Source organism: Pristiophorus japonicus, chromosome 12 (assembly GCF_044704955.1).
Source record: "Pristiophorus japonicus isolate sPriJap1 chromosome 12, sPriJap1.hap1, whole genome shotgun sequence".
Classification (NCBI taxonomy): Eukaryota; Metazoa; Chordata; class Chondrichthyes; family Pristiophoridae; genus Pristiophorus; species Pristiophorus japonicus.
In genome coordinates, this window is record NC_091988.1 from 163,182,704 (window position 1) to 163,196,493 (window position 13,790).

Consider the following 13,790-nt stretch of genomic DNA (forward strand, 5'->3'; position numbering starts at 1 on the left):
TCTGTTTGTCACACATTAACAAAGAAATTAGTACTACAGCATTTGAAAATGGTTACAAGTTGCATAGAATTTACAACACTGAAACTGGCCATATGGGCCAACTCGTCTATGCTGGTGTTTATGCTCCACACAAGTCTCCCCCCACCCTACTTCATCTAACCCTATCTGCACATCCTTCTATTGCTTTCTCCCTCATGTCTTAACTAGATTCCCATTGAAGGCATCTATGCTATTCACCTCAACTACTACTTTTTGGTAGCAAGTTCCACATTATAACCAATCTCTGGGTAAGGAAGTTTCTCGTGAATTCTTTATTGGATTTATTAGTGACTATTTTGTATTTATAGCCCCTAGTTTTGGTCTCCACATCTTTGCTACGTAAACCATATCATCCCCTTCATAATTTTAAAGACCTTTATTAAGTCACCCCTCAGCCTTCTCTCTTCTAAAGAAAAGAGCCCCAAGCCTATTCCTTATAGTTATAACCAATGTTTCCTCTAATTTTTTTATTGGATGCGCGCCCTTTTTAACAGGCTGTGTGGTCCATTCACAGTTTCGCACATGTGCGAAATTTAACATTGGAAATGTTGGTGCTGGGCTGTGCAGGACCGGCGGACAGCACTTAGAAGGAATGTTGGTTATAACTTCTCAGTTCTGTTATCATCCTTGTAAATCATTTTTGCACATTCACCAGTGCCTCTATATAATTTTTGTAATATGGAGACCGGAACTGGACACAGCACTCAAGTTTCACATAACTTCTCTCCTTTTCAATTCTACCTCTCTGGAAATGAACCCCAGTGCTTTGTTTGTATTTTTATGGTCTTGTTAACCTGTATAAAAAGTTATAGGGCTAGATTTTACACTTTTTTTGCATGCATAACGCCCACTTACTATCCATTTTTCCGCTGAAATGAGATATCACCCATTTAGTCACAAAATGGAAACTGACGCCCATTTTTCAGACATTTATTGCCGAGCGTTACTTTCCCTATGTACGTAATACCGGGAAAAAATAATACCGCCCGCCCACATTTTTTGGGTGGAATCACCAGAATGGGTGAAACCAACACCCATAATATCGCCCAGCATTACCTTCCGCACGTAAGTAACGCCGAGATTCAAAAATAATGACCACCCACATTATTTTGTCATAAAGATCACATTTGCCAAAATTAACACCCAGGCGATCGCCCAACGTCACTTTCACCACCTCACACACATCTCGCCCACAATATCGCTCACCCAAAAAAACGCTGGGAAAAAGTGGAACTAACCGGAACTACTCACAGCGGTATGGACACCATGTTCTAAATCACATGTCGCATCATTTAAAAGGCTGCTCTGCTTCAACCTCGGCAGAGTTGGGATGTACTCTGGAGGTCTTTGGAGGTGATGTGAACATCTGAACAAACATCTTTATGGACGATTGGAATTTAATAGGCGTCTTCGTGGGGACATTCATTCTTTGTGACAAATCGGTGGAAAACAGATAGCTATTGGAATGGGGTCTGTCCTTTATCACCATCTCTTGATGACCAATTACATGCTGCAGACTCAAGATGGCAGAAGGTACACTCGACAGCATCAGGTGCCCAATGTAAGACGTGACAAACTGATGAGGAGGACCAGACGTTACACCCCCCAGCAAGTACAGGGAGAAGCAGTCCTACCTCAACTTGCCCGACACCACTTGCCTCCAGAGACTGCGCTTCCACAAAGAGGTTATCACTGAGTTATGCCAGCTCATAAGGGGAGATGTCAGCCTGTTAGCACCATCAGAACTGTACTGTCCGTTGAGGTCAAAGTCACCGCAGCACTGTCGTTCCACGTGTCGGGTTCTTTTCAGGCCTCAGCTGGCGATATTTGTGGTATGCCTCAGCATGCAACACATTGCTGCATTAGACAGGTCACTGAAGCCCTGTACACATGCAGGAGGGACTTGATCAGCTTCCCCATTACCAGGGAGGCTCGGACTGAGAGGGCTCTAGGACTCGACCGAATTGCTAACTTCCCCAAGGTGCAGGGAGCAATAGACTGTATGCACATCGCGATACAGGCACCTTTTCAGGATGCTGAGGTTTTCAGGAACCGCAAGGGATTCCACTCACTGAATGTGCAACTGGTTGTCGACCACCAGCAAATTATATTGGCAGTGATGCTAAATTTCCGGCAGCATCCATGATGCTCACATCCTGTGTAAGTGCACTGTATCTGACTTGTTTAACAATCAGCCAGAAGGTCAATGCTGGATGCTTGGTGACAAAGGATATGGCCTCGCCACCTGGCTGATGACCCCCCCCCTCCCCGCGCGACACCCACAACGAAGCCGAGAAGCGATACAACGAGAGCCACAGAGCCACTCACAATATCGTGGAGAAATCCATTGGAGTGCTTAAGCAGCGTTTTAGGTGCCTGGACCACTTAGGAGGTGAGCTCCAATACCACCCTGAGCAGGTAGCTCAATTTGTGGAGGTGTGCTCCATGCTGCACAACTTGGCTATCAGGAGGGGACAAGAATTGCCAGAAGAGTGTGACGGTCCACCTCAGGAGAAAGAGGAAGAGGAGGTGGATGCTGACTGCAGGCCACACAATCAGGCTTAGCTTAGCCATGCCCCCACCCCCGTGTAGACCGCATGAAAGGGCCCGTGGTGGCATCATAGCTGCAAGACTCTTGCATCAGGAGCTCATCAATGATCGCTTTGCCTGAAAGAACGTTGGTGGTATTTACAAGGCTGACACAAAGCTGGGTTGTGCAGGTCATATATCAATGGTGGGTATCACCTTGGTGGCAGTTAAAGTTTAAGTTGATTGAAGTTAAGTGTAATTATACCCTTTGATGTTAAGGAATCACCAGTGTGTAACGGTGCAGCTATCTGAGCCAATGCACAACAAGGTTATGTTAAATAAAAAACATTTAAACTGAACATTTGTCTGAAATCATAAGTATATCTGTAAAAACCATCCCTTCCCCCTTCCCTCTGCTTCTCATCCCCACCGCTACCCCTTCCCCATCCCCTCCTGACTCCAAGCCACCTGGCCGAGGAATTCCCTCAGGTGCTGATTCATTGGGGGTGGGGTAGGATGACGGCTGAACCGCTGCTTGGACGGATACGGGAGAGGACGGTCCCGAGGTGGGAACAAGCTCAGTGCCAGAAGCAAGATGTTGCTCCTGGCTCTCATGTGTCGTTGGCAATGTCGGTAAGGCACCTTGGGTTGCAGTGCCACGCTCTGGGACCACTGGGAGCCCTCTGCCACCAGTGTTCCTGGCTAATAGCTCCAGGGCCTCCATCATCCCTTCCATGTTATATATTATTTGTTGGAGAAAAACTCGGTACCAACTATATTCTGGGTGTTTAGTAGGCTTTTTGCTACTGGTGAATCTCCCTCGTGCCTCCCGCAACAGCCAAACAAGCACACACACTTCTAGTCCCTCTGTGCTCCCTCTCTCTCTGTCTCCTCTTCTGCGCATGTAATGATGACCCCTGACCTCCTGAATCACGGGAAACAAGCTAAGAATGGCAACACTTTACGGCAGAAGGTCAGAGAGATTTAATGCTAACGTCCATTTCATATTGCTAGTGGTAATGCCCAATTTTTAAAATGGAAACTAGGGGCTTTGAGAATGGGCGACAAGCCGGCGATCTGAAAATCAATTTTTACCACCCACGCCGTGAGTACCGCCCAATTTTGGGTGATCTGCACAAAAGTGTAAAATCTAGCCCATACATTTTTTCATCACAACCATTGTGTCCTTTCCATAGATTAAATTTTGTACTCATCTATTGGTACTAGGGGCTTTGAGAATGTGTAATGAGACAGGATTAATAAACAATCTCCTAGTAAAGGATCCCCTCGGAATGAGTGATCATAGCATGATTGAATTTCAAATCCAGATGGAGGATGAGAAAATTGGATCTCTGACCAGTTAAATAAAGGAGACTATGAAGGTATGAGGGCAGAGTTGGGTAAAGTGGACTGGGTAAATAGATTAAAGTGTAGGACAGTTGATGAACAGTGCTGTACATTTAAGGAGATATTTCACAATTCTCAAGAAAAATATATTCCAGTGAAGAGGAAAGGGTGTAAGAGAAAAGATTGGCATCCATGGCTAACTAAGGAGATTAAGGATGGTATCCCATTAAAAACAAGGGCATACAAAGTGGCCAAAACTAGTGGGAGGACAGAATACTGGGAAGCTTTTAAAAGCCAGCAAAGAACGACTAAAAAAATGATTAAGAAAGGGAAGATAAACTATGAAAGTAAACTAGCACAAAATATAAAAACAGATAGCAAGAGTTTCTGTAGGTATGTAAAAAGGAAAAGAGTGGCTAAAGTAAATGTTGGTCCCTTAGAGGATGAGGCCGGGGAATTAGGAATGGGGAACATGGAGATGGCAGAATCTCTGAATAAATATTTTGTATCAGTCTTTACATTAGAGGATACTAACAATATTCCAACAGTGGATAGCCAAGGGGCTATAGGGTGGGGGGGGGGGGGGAGAACTTAACACAATCACAATCACTAAGGAAGTGGTACTCAGTAAGATAATGGGACTAAAGGCAGATAAATCACCTGGACCTGATGGCTTGCATCCTAGGGTCTTAAGAGAAGTGGCTGCAGGGATAGTGGATGCATTGGTTGTAATTTACCAACATTCCCTGGATTCTGGGAAGGTCCCAGCAGATTGGAAAACTGCAAATGTAATGCCCCTATTTAAGAAAGGGGGCAGACAAAAAGCAGGAAACTATAGACCAGTTAGCCTAACATTGTGGTTGGGAAAATGTTGGAGTCCATTATTAAAGAAGCAGTAGCAGGACATTTGAAAAAGCAAAATTCGGTCAGGCAGTGTCAGCATGGATTTATGAAGGGGAAGTTATGTTTGACAAATTTGCTGGAGTTCTTCGAAGATGTAACAAACAGGGTAGATAAAGAGGAACCAGTGGATGTGGTGTATTTGGACTTCCAGAAGGCATTTGACAAGATGCCACAAAAAAGGTTACTGCACAAGATAAAAGTTCATGGGGTTGGGGGTGATATATTAGCATGGATAGAGGATTGGCTAACTAAGAGAAAACAGAGAGTCGGGATAAATGGTTCATTCTCTGGTTGGCAACCAGTAACTAGTGGGGTGCCGCAGGGATCAATGCTGGGACCCCAACTATTTACAATCTATATTAACGACTTGGAAGAAGGGACTGAGTGTAATGTAGCCAAGTTTGCTGACGATACAAAGATGGGAAGAAAAGCAATGTGTGAGGAGGACACAAAAAATCTGCAAAAGGACATAGACAGGCTAAGTGAGTGGGCAAAGATTTGGCAGATGGAGTATAATGTTGGAAAGTGTGAGGTCATGCACTTTGGCAGAAAAGATCAAAGAGCAAGTTATTATTTAAATGGAGAAAGATTGCAAAGTGCTGCAGTACAGCGGGACCTTGGGGTACTTGTGCATGAAACGCTAAAGGATAGTATGCAGGTACAGCAAGTGATCAGGAAGGCCAATGGTATCTTGGCCTTTATTGCAAAGGGGATGGAGTATAAAAGCAGGGAAGTCTTGCTGCAGCTATATAAGCTATTGGTGAGGCCACACCTGGAGTATTGCGTGCAGTTTTGGTTTCCATATTTACGAAAGGATATACTTGCTTTGGAGGCAGTTCAGAGAAGGTTCACTAGGTTGTTTCTGGAGATGAGGGGGTTGACTTATGAGGAAAGGTTGAGTAGGTTGAGCCTCTACTCATTGGAATTCAGAAGAATGAGAGGTGATCAGGTGATCTTATCGAAACATATACGATTGAGGGAACTTGACAAGATGGATGCAGAGAGGATGTTTCCACTGATGGGAGAATCTAGAACTAGAGGGCATGATCTTAGAATAAGGGGCCACCCATTTAAAACAGAGATGAGGAGAAATTTCTTCTCAGAGGGTTGTAAATCTGTGGAATTCACTGCCTCAGACAGTTGTGGAAGCTGGGGCATTGAATAAATTTAAGACAGAAATAGACAGTTTCTTAAACGATAAGGTAATAAGGGGTTATGGGGAGCGGGCGGGGAAGTGGAGCTGAGTCCATGATCAGATCAACCATCATCTTATTGAATGGCGGAGCAGGCTCGAGGGGCCGGATGGCCTACTCCTGTTTCGATTTCTTTTGTTCTTAAGTTATGTTCTATGGAGAATGGAACACTTTTCCATTCTGATGAACCAAAGCCAACATTTTAGGCTTGCTAAAACATGCCCAGATGCAAAATGAAGCTTCATCTACTCTGCCTGTAGTGGCTTTATACCTACCTCAACGTGATGAAAATCATGCAGGTTCTACAACGGCAGGCAATTCGCTCCACCAGGTGTTGAACTAGAAAATTACACCCACTATAGAAATAGAAGTTATTGTGGTTGACTCTGTTCTTAGATAGCAAAGCCAAAGGGAGATTAGTGCCAACTCCACAACTTACTCTGTTTCCAAGACTTGTGGTAGGGTTTCAATTATTAAAATATTTGTTTAACTTTTGTGTAAATTACAAAGGAAATTGTCTGTTGATCCAGTGATGTCATGGTGAGGTAATAATAATGGAATTATGAAGGCTGATTTTCCTATGTAAGTCTAGCAGCAGTGAAGGCAGAAGCGCATGAGTACCATTCTTGTGGCAGGCATGTCTGATATCTTTCAAGGTCCCCTCATTCAAATAATTATGCAATGTCCCGAGTGCTGATTGGGCTATGTGCTGGGAATGTTGAGGCTCGGGGTGGAGGTGTTGGGCAATATCAAGAGCAGCAGTGTAAAATACTGTTGCTGGCCTGCAAATTCCATGGAGTGAGCTGCACTGCTTTTATACCAATGGGAAATGAGTTGTGGCCATTGGAGATGTACTTATAGTAGAATTTCCTGGGTCAACTCATTGGAATAGTTCTTTGCGTATAATCCGTGTAAAACTGGAGTGATGTACTAGTGTGCAGCCTTTAAAACACCAGTTTGGCTGAACATTACAGAAGCACACTGGAGGAGCAGTGGGTATGCGAGGAACAGTGCTTGGCTCAGTCAGTTGACTGTCAGCTAGCTTGACTAGATGTCTCATGCTTCCTTTTGTGCCATTTTACAAATGCTAGTTTCAGTAAGGAAGTGTAGCAGGTGATTCATAAGAGTATGAGAGTGAGTTGGAGGAATGGGTGAAGAGATGCCACCTCCCCAATGGATGCTGAGGACAAGGCTGCCCATAGCTTCGGAGTCATGAAACCCAAGACTCATGGGTACTCACCTGAACAGAAGGATGTTCAAGGAACATCATACTTACACTGTTGGTAAGGTGTGTGACTGTTGCACAATGGAAATTTGGACGTGCTCAGTGGAACCACAGCTGAATGAGCCAATCATGGACTTGTCGGCAGATGACTCCTCCCTTCCACCTGCTCCTCCTTTTACTCCTCATCCACCTCTTCCTCTTCCTCTACGTCCTCTTGCTTCCTCTGCGGGCATCTTGTCCTCTTCTTTGCTGCCTCTGCTCCATCTCCCTGTCATGCTGCAGGCCAAAGGGATTGGCAACTACAACATCCATGATTGGGAGCAAGTGCTCTGATCAGAACCCTTGAAGTCAGGATCAAGGCCTTCTCTACTTGGGCACCACGCCCTGTCACTTCACCAACTTTAAACAACTCTAGAAAGCACCAAATACTTCTACAAATTTACAAAGAACTAGTAGAAATTAATCAGCAACTAACCTGAGACCAGCTGCCCAGTTGGGAAGTACACTCATGACGTGTTTCCGGCACTCGTGTTCGGTGACTGATGTTCCCACCCCTTGCCCTGTGCCCAGCATGTCCCTGCACTGCCATTGCAAAGGGGTGGGAAATGTCCCCTGTAATTTTTATCATGTTTTGATATGACTACATCACTGCATAAATCGAATATCCAATGTATGCCAGACATGCTTTTGTTTTTTCCATAGCTCTAAGTAGAAAACAGTATAGTGAAACATATGATCAAAGAGAAGGTATTGAACTTACCAGTGGAATAAATTCTATAAGTTGAAGTGATCTTTTTTACTATTTTCCAGTGACATCATAGCCTCTGTAATATATCTTATATCTCAATGCAGCCCAGGATACAAAAAATCCCAACATTTTTCCACACTAGTGATGTCACAATGGATCAGTTATGTCAACTGAAAGTTTGGCCATTTCCTGAGATAATAGGTGAAATAGCAGTGAAATAATTTACAATCCTTTCCCCCAGTAAATAAGGAAATGGCATTACAAATAGAATGCTAAATTATTCTCTATAAATTCCATTTTTATATTTCCAATTACGGGCTGATCGCAATTCTTTTCTGCCATCAGCTTAAAATTTAAGATGCACAATGGGTGAAAAATTATCAGAGGGATTCCAGTCCTCCATATAAGTGACTTTTCTTTAGCCAGAACTCACGTGATCGTCGCTTAATGACTCTGCCCTTTTTGTGGCAACTTCAGCTCTTTTGACCAGCGGAAGAATGTTAACAAAAGGTTCAGTGGTCAACAGAAGATTGCTATGGTATCAAGTCAAAATCTCACAGAGCTTTATCTTCATAGAAGTTTTACCAATGATTGATCATCTCTGTGGGAGAGTAAATAAATGGCTTAACAAAAAGAAAAATAAAGAAAGAAAGACTTGCATTTATATAGCGCCTTTCATGACCTCAGGCCATTCCAAAGTGTTTTACAGCCAATGAGCTACTTTTAAAATGTATTCACTGTTGAAATATAAGGCAAATTGAACATGGTTTGTTTTCCAGAATGAACTTGATGAGTCTGTTTCCTTATATTCTATGCTTCTAACCTATGAGCTTCTAACCCATAAAGAAGGGGGCTAGAAAACTGATCCTGAATTTATGTAAAAACATTGGGAAACATTTAAACTGAAGTTAACAAGGTCGGAAAGGAGAAGCATTAAAAAGAGAATGATAAGAACAAATATAAGTACTGATGATGAAGGAGACTTGTTCAGAATTGTAGCCAAAATGAATTTGAAAAATGATAGGGATCATACGAACATACAAAAATGATGGATAGGAAAACAGTCACTGGTCCATCCAACCTGTCTCATACATTTGGGATACCTTACGCGCTCCCCATCCATCTAGAGCCATGTAATCTCCTGGGAAAGGCAAAAAAAGGATAGAAATCCAGGCCAATGAGGGGGTAAAATGTGTAAAATTCCTCTCTGATCCCATTAGGTACTCGAAACTAGTCCAGGAGATTACATCTGCTCTGATTTACATTACAGGATACCTATGTCTGGTACAAGGTGATCTCCGCCCCAGCCAGGAACGGGTCCAGCTCTCACTTAAAGGAATACAGTGACTCAGCGTTCACGGCATGACAACCTGTTTCACAAGTCCACTATTTTCTGCAAAAAAGAACTGCCTAACCTCTAACCTAGTTCCACCATTACATACATTTTAAGGATAACCCTGGTCCTCCCTAACCTATTCAATTGAAATAATTGGTCTACGTACACACCATCTTGTCCCATCATTATATTATAAACCTCGGTCAAATCATCCCTAAGTCTACGCTTCTCTATAGCATAGACACGCAGCTAGTTGAGCCTATCTGGGTAACTAAGTTGTGACAAACTGGGAATTAATCTCGTGGCCCTCCTTGGCACCCTTTCTAAAGCCTCAATCTACCCAATCATATGAGGCGCCCAAAACTGGGCACAGTATTCTAACTGAGGCCGAACCACAAGGCCTTGTACAAGGACCACACGGTATGCTTTGTTTTGTAATGAATAGTCCCACAAATATACTCTAGAACCCTTTGTAACATTGAGCAATAAAGTATTTTTACACTAACATGAAGATTAAATAAAATAAATTATTGTATAGATTGATAATGAAGAAAATAAATTTGACAGTAAATGGTAATTTGTGTACATTTTAACATTTATTTTGGAGTATTTCTTTAAACGTATTATGGGCACTTGCAAAGATAATTGTAATGCCATTAGATTTACCCTGTATTGCACTAAGGGCAAGAAACCATTTCAATGTATTGCAAAGTATGTCATTATCCATAATATCTCTTTCCCATTAAACTTGTTTTGTCTTTCTCTATTTTATCAATGCATCATGGTCATTCTTCCTTTGAGCTTTCTATTATTCCTCCAAAGCTCCAAATATGCCACCCTGTATCCTCTTCCTCTGCAGTACCACTGTGGTGAAATGAAGACACCTTGGAGGTGATTTATATGAGTGGATCACACCAGATGGGTGGAGTTGGCTGGGGGCTCCGTGGCATTTTTGTGGCCAGGATAATTTAAGTGCAATCGACAAACTGCCAGTGCTAACTGCACTCCCTATAGGCAATACAACAATTGGGAAATCTGACCACATGGCCACTAATAAAGGCAGCCTGTAGCAACAACAATAACAACTTGCATTTATATAGGAAAACATCCCAAAGCGCTTCACAGTAGCGTTATCAGATAAATTTGACTCTGAGTCACATAAGGAGCTATTGGGACAGGTGACCAAAAGCTTGGTAAAAGAGGTAGGTTTTAAGGAGTGTATGTATTAAAGAAACAGGGAGAGGTAGAATTGCGGAGATGTTTAGGGAGGGAATTCGAAAGCTTGGGCCTAGGGCCTGCTGAAGGCACAGCCGCCAATTAAAGGGCAAAGGAAATCGGGGATGGACAAGAGGCCAGAATTGGAGGAATGCAGAGTTCTCGGAGGGTTCCCCACCAATTCAGAGGTCTCATGCTGGAAGATATCACGTATGCATGATTGCACAGCAAATTTAAAGAGACTGCGCACTTAGACCTCAAATTAGAGAGAACATTGGTTGTAGGGCTGGAGGAGGTTACAGAGGTAAAGAGTGGTAAGGCCGTGGAGAAGTTTTAAAGCAAGGATGCAAATTTTAAATTTGAATCATTGCCGGACTGGGAGCCAATATAAGTCAGTGAGCACAGGGGTGATATGTGAACAGGACTTGGTGAGAGTCAGGATATAGGCAACAGAGTTTTGGATGAGCTCAAGTTTACAGAGGGTGGAAGATTGGAGGTCAGCCAGGAGAGCATTGGCATTGTCGAGTTTGGAAGTAATAAAAGCATGGATGAAGGTTTTACCAGCAGGTGGGCTGAGGAAGGGAGGAGACGGGAAATATTATGGAGGTGGAAATAGGCAGTCTTGGTGAAGGAGAGGATATGTGGTTGGAAGCTCAGCTCAGAGTCAAATATGACACCTAGGCAAACAGTCTGGTTTGACTTAGACTGTGTCCAGAGAGAGGGATGGAGTCAGTGGCTAGGGAGCAGAGTTTATGGACGAGGCCAAAAACAAGGCTTTGGTCTTTCCAATATTTAATAGGAGGAAATTTTTGCTCATCCAATACTGGATGTCAGACAAGCAGCATGACAAATTAGAGGTAATGGGGGGGTTGAGAGAGGTTGAGGTGAAGGAGAGCTAGCTGTCAACGGTGTACATGTGAAATCTGGCGATGTCACCGAGGGACAGCATGTAGATAAGAAATAGGAGGAGGCCAAGGATTGATCCTTGGGGGACTCCAGAGGTAACGGTGCAGGAATGGGAAGAAAAGCATTTACAGGAAATTCTCTGGCAATGACTGGATAGATAAGAATGGAGGCAGTGCTGGATAGTGGAAGATGGTGTGGTCAAGCGTGTCAAATGTTGCGGATAGGTCAAGAAGGATGAGGAGGGACAGTGTAACATGGTTACAGTCACATATGCTGTTATTTGTGACTTTGATAAGTGCTGTTTCAGTGCTGTGGCAGGGGCAGAAACCTGTTGTAGGTTCAAACGTATTGCATGATTAATGGGCAAGGATTTGGGAGGCAACATCGCGTTCAAGGACTTTGGAGAGGAAAGGGAGGTTGGAGATGGGGTGGTAGTTTACAAGGACAGAGGGAGCCAAGGGTGTGTTTTTTGAGGAAAGGGTTGATGATGGCCGATTTGAAAGGGAGGGAGAGAGTGGGAGGAAACAGTTAACAATATCAGGGGGCCAGAAAAGGAAGTTGGGTGGTCAGCAGTTTAGTGGGAATAGAGTTGAGAGAGCAGGAGCTGAGTCTCATGGACAAGATGGGCTCAGAGAGGGCATGAGGGGAGAAACTAGAGAAAGATGCGAGTTCAGGTCTAGGGCAGGGGGGAACCTTGGGGGAAATTTGGCTTGCTAGGCTAGGGGAAGGGACAGATGGTCTCAATGTTAGAGACAATGAAGTCTATGAACACCTCACATTTTTTGTTTGAGGTGAGGATGGAGGAGGCAGGAGAAGGGGTTTATCTTAAAGGAAAGGTGTACTTTATAAGGTGGACAGTGGACAGCAACATTCTGAAGCAGCAGACAGTATAACTTTAACCAGGGTCCTCCAATGGGCAACAGACACCCAGACAAATTTCTCAGCCACAGTGGAGCGAACTGGCAGAACACGTAAATGCTTCAAGCTGGTCAAGACGGCATAAAATGCAAGAGAGGGGTTCAAGACCAAGGGAGAAATACTCAACATCAAAGCCTGCACCCAAGCAGAGCACGATGACTGGATAACTGGAGATTAGTGGTCCAGACTGAGCCATGAGCATCGGGGAATGCGAGGCTGGTGGTTTATCTGAGCAAGGTGTCTGCACATTATTTTTAACCATTCATTCACCTCAGCAAATATTCAGCAAGTTTCACAACTTCAAGTTGCATTCTCAAGACTGTTACCTGCTACTGACTAGTTTCTCAGTGCCATCCTAACTTTTGCCTCTTTTCTCTTTCCTCTAGGTCCTTCTCAGCCACAACAGATTCATGCATAAGCCACCTTGGTGGAGGCCAATACCCTTGCAGATACACTGTCACGTGCTCCATCCCTCCCAAGCCCGAGCACAGATATTGGTACACTGCATAGGTTAGATAGAGAGGGAGAAGAGTCTGCACATGATGAAATCCTCAGCACAAGTGAGCAGCAGCAGGTACTGTTGGCAGGGATAGCCTAGGAAACAGTTTGAAGGACAGAGAGGTTCTCTTCCAGCTCTTCAACTTTTGTTTTGAGCAGATAAAATTATCTCTTTAACTAAACAGCTCAAAATAAATTATTATAATATGATTATATACAAATGGTGGATTTCAAAAAATTCTATGAAGGAATAGTTGTAATTTATGCAAATAATGTAGCTCAAAAATGTTATACAGAAATATTTAAAAATTTGTATAATTATTTACTCCTGTACTCCATGTAATAGCAGTATAAAAAGTCACTAATATTCAAATTGTGTTTAGATTAAATAGTAAAAAGAATATGATTAAATAAATGTACATCATTCAAGCATCACTTTTCGAAACTGTAGATGTAGAACAATAAAAAATGTCAATTATATATAATGGTAGTGTTCTAAACACTTAGCTAATATTGATTGTAAGAGTTTAGTGTAAAAGTGATAATTGTCCCTCACAGTTTAACTATAGTGTACTCTTGTTCGCAATATTTAATTGGAGAAGTCCATTGTCTTATTTTTTTATAGACATATTTTGCATATAATGATGAATTAAACTAACCTGTCTCTAAGACTTTGATATATTTACGCATTGGAAGCTGTTGTATGCATCTTGACAAACTGCAGTGCAAAGAATGTATTCTTCCATGAGCATACGGATCCAGGTGATAGAATTATTTGCAATTTTCCATGGAGTTTGTAGCATGTGTCACAAACGTATGAGGATGATAGGAAAAACAATTTATGGTCCTAACACTTGCACATAACTTTGTATGATCTACATACATGCAGACAGTTCCCCAATGTCTTCATCCAAATCTTTAATAAAGACTGTG

The 13,790-nt window shown here is 42.9% G+C and overlaps 1 long non-coding RNA gene across 1 annotated transcript in view; it reads left to right on the forward strand.

Annotated features, from left to right (window-relative positions):
* LOC139277032 (uncharacterized) overlaps nucleotides 1–13,133 on the forward strand; it is an 88,282-nt gene extending 75,149 nt beyond the window's left edge. The window contains exon 3 of the long non-coding RNA XR_011596022.1: nucleotides 12,746–13,133. This is a non-coding gene — a long non-coding RNA (uncharacterized lncRNA). The remainder of the gene's footprint in view (nucleotides 1–12,745) is intronic.
* The last annotated feature ends 657 nt before the right edge of the window (nucleotides 13,134–13,790 follow it).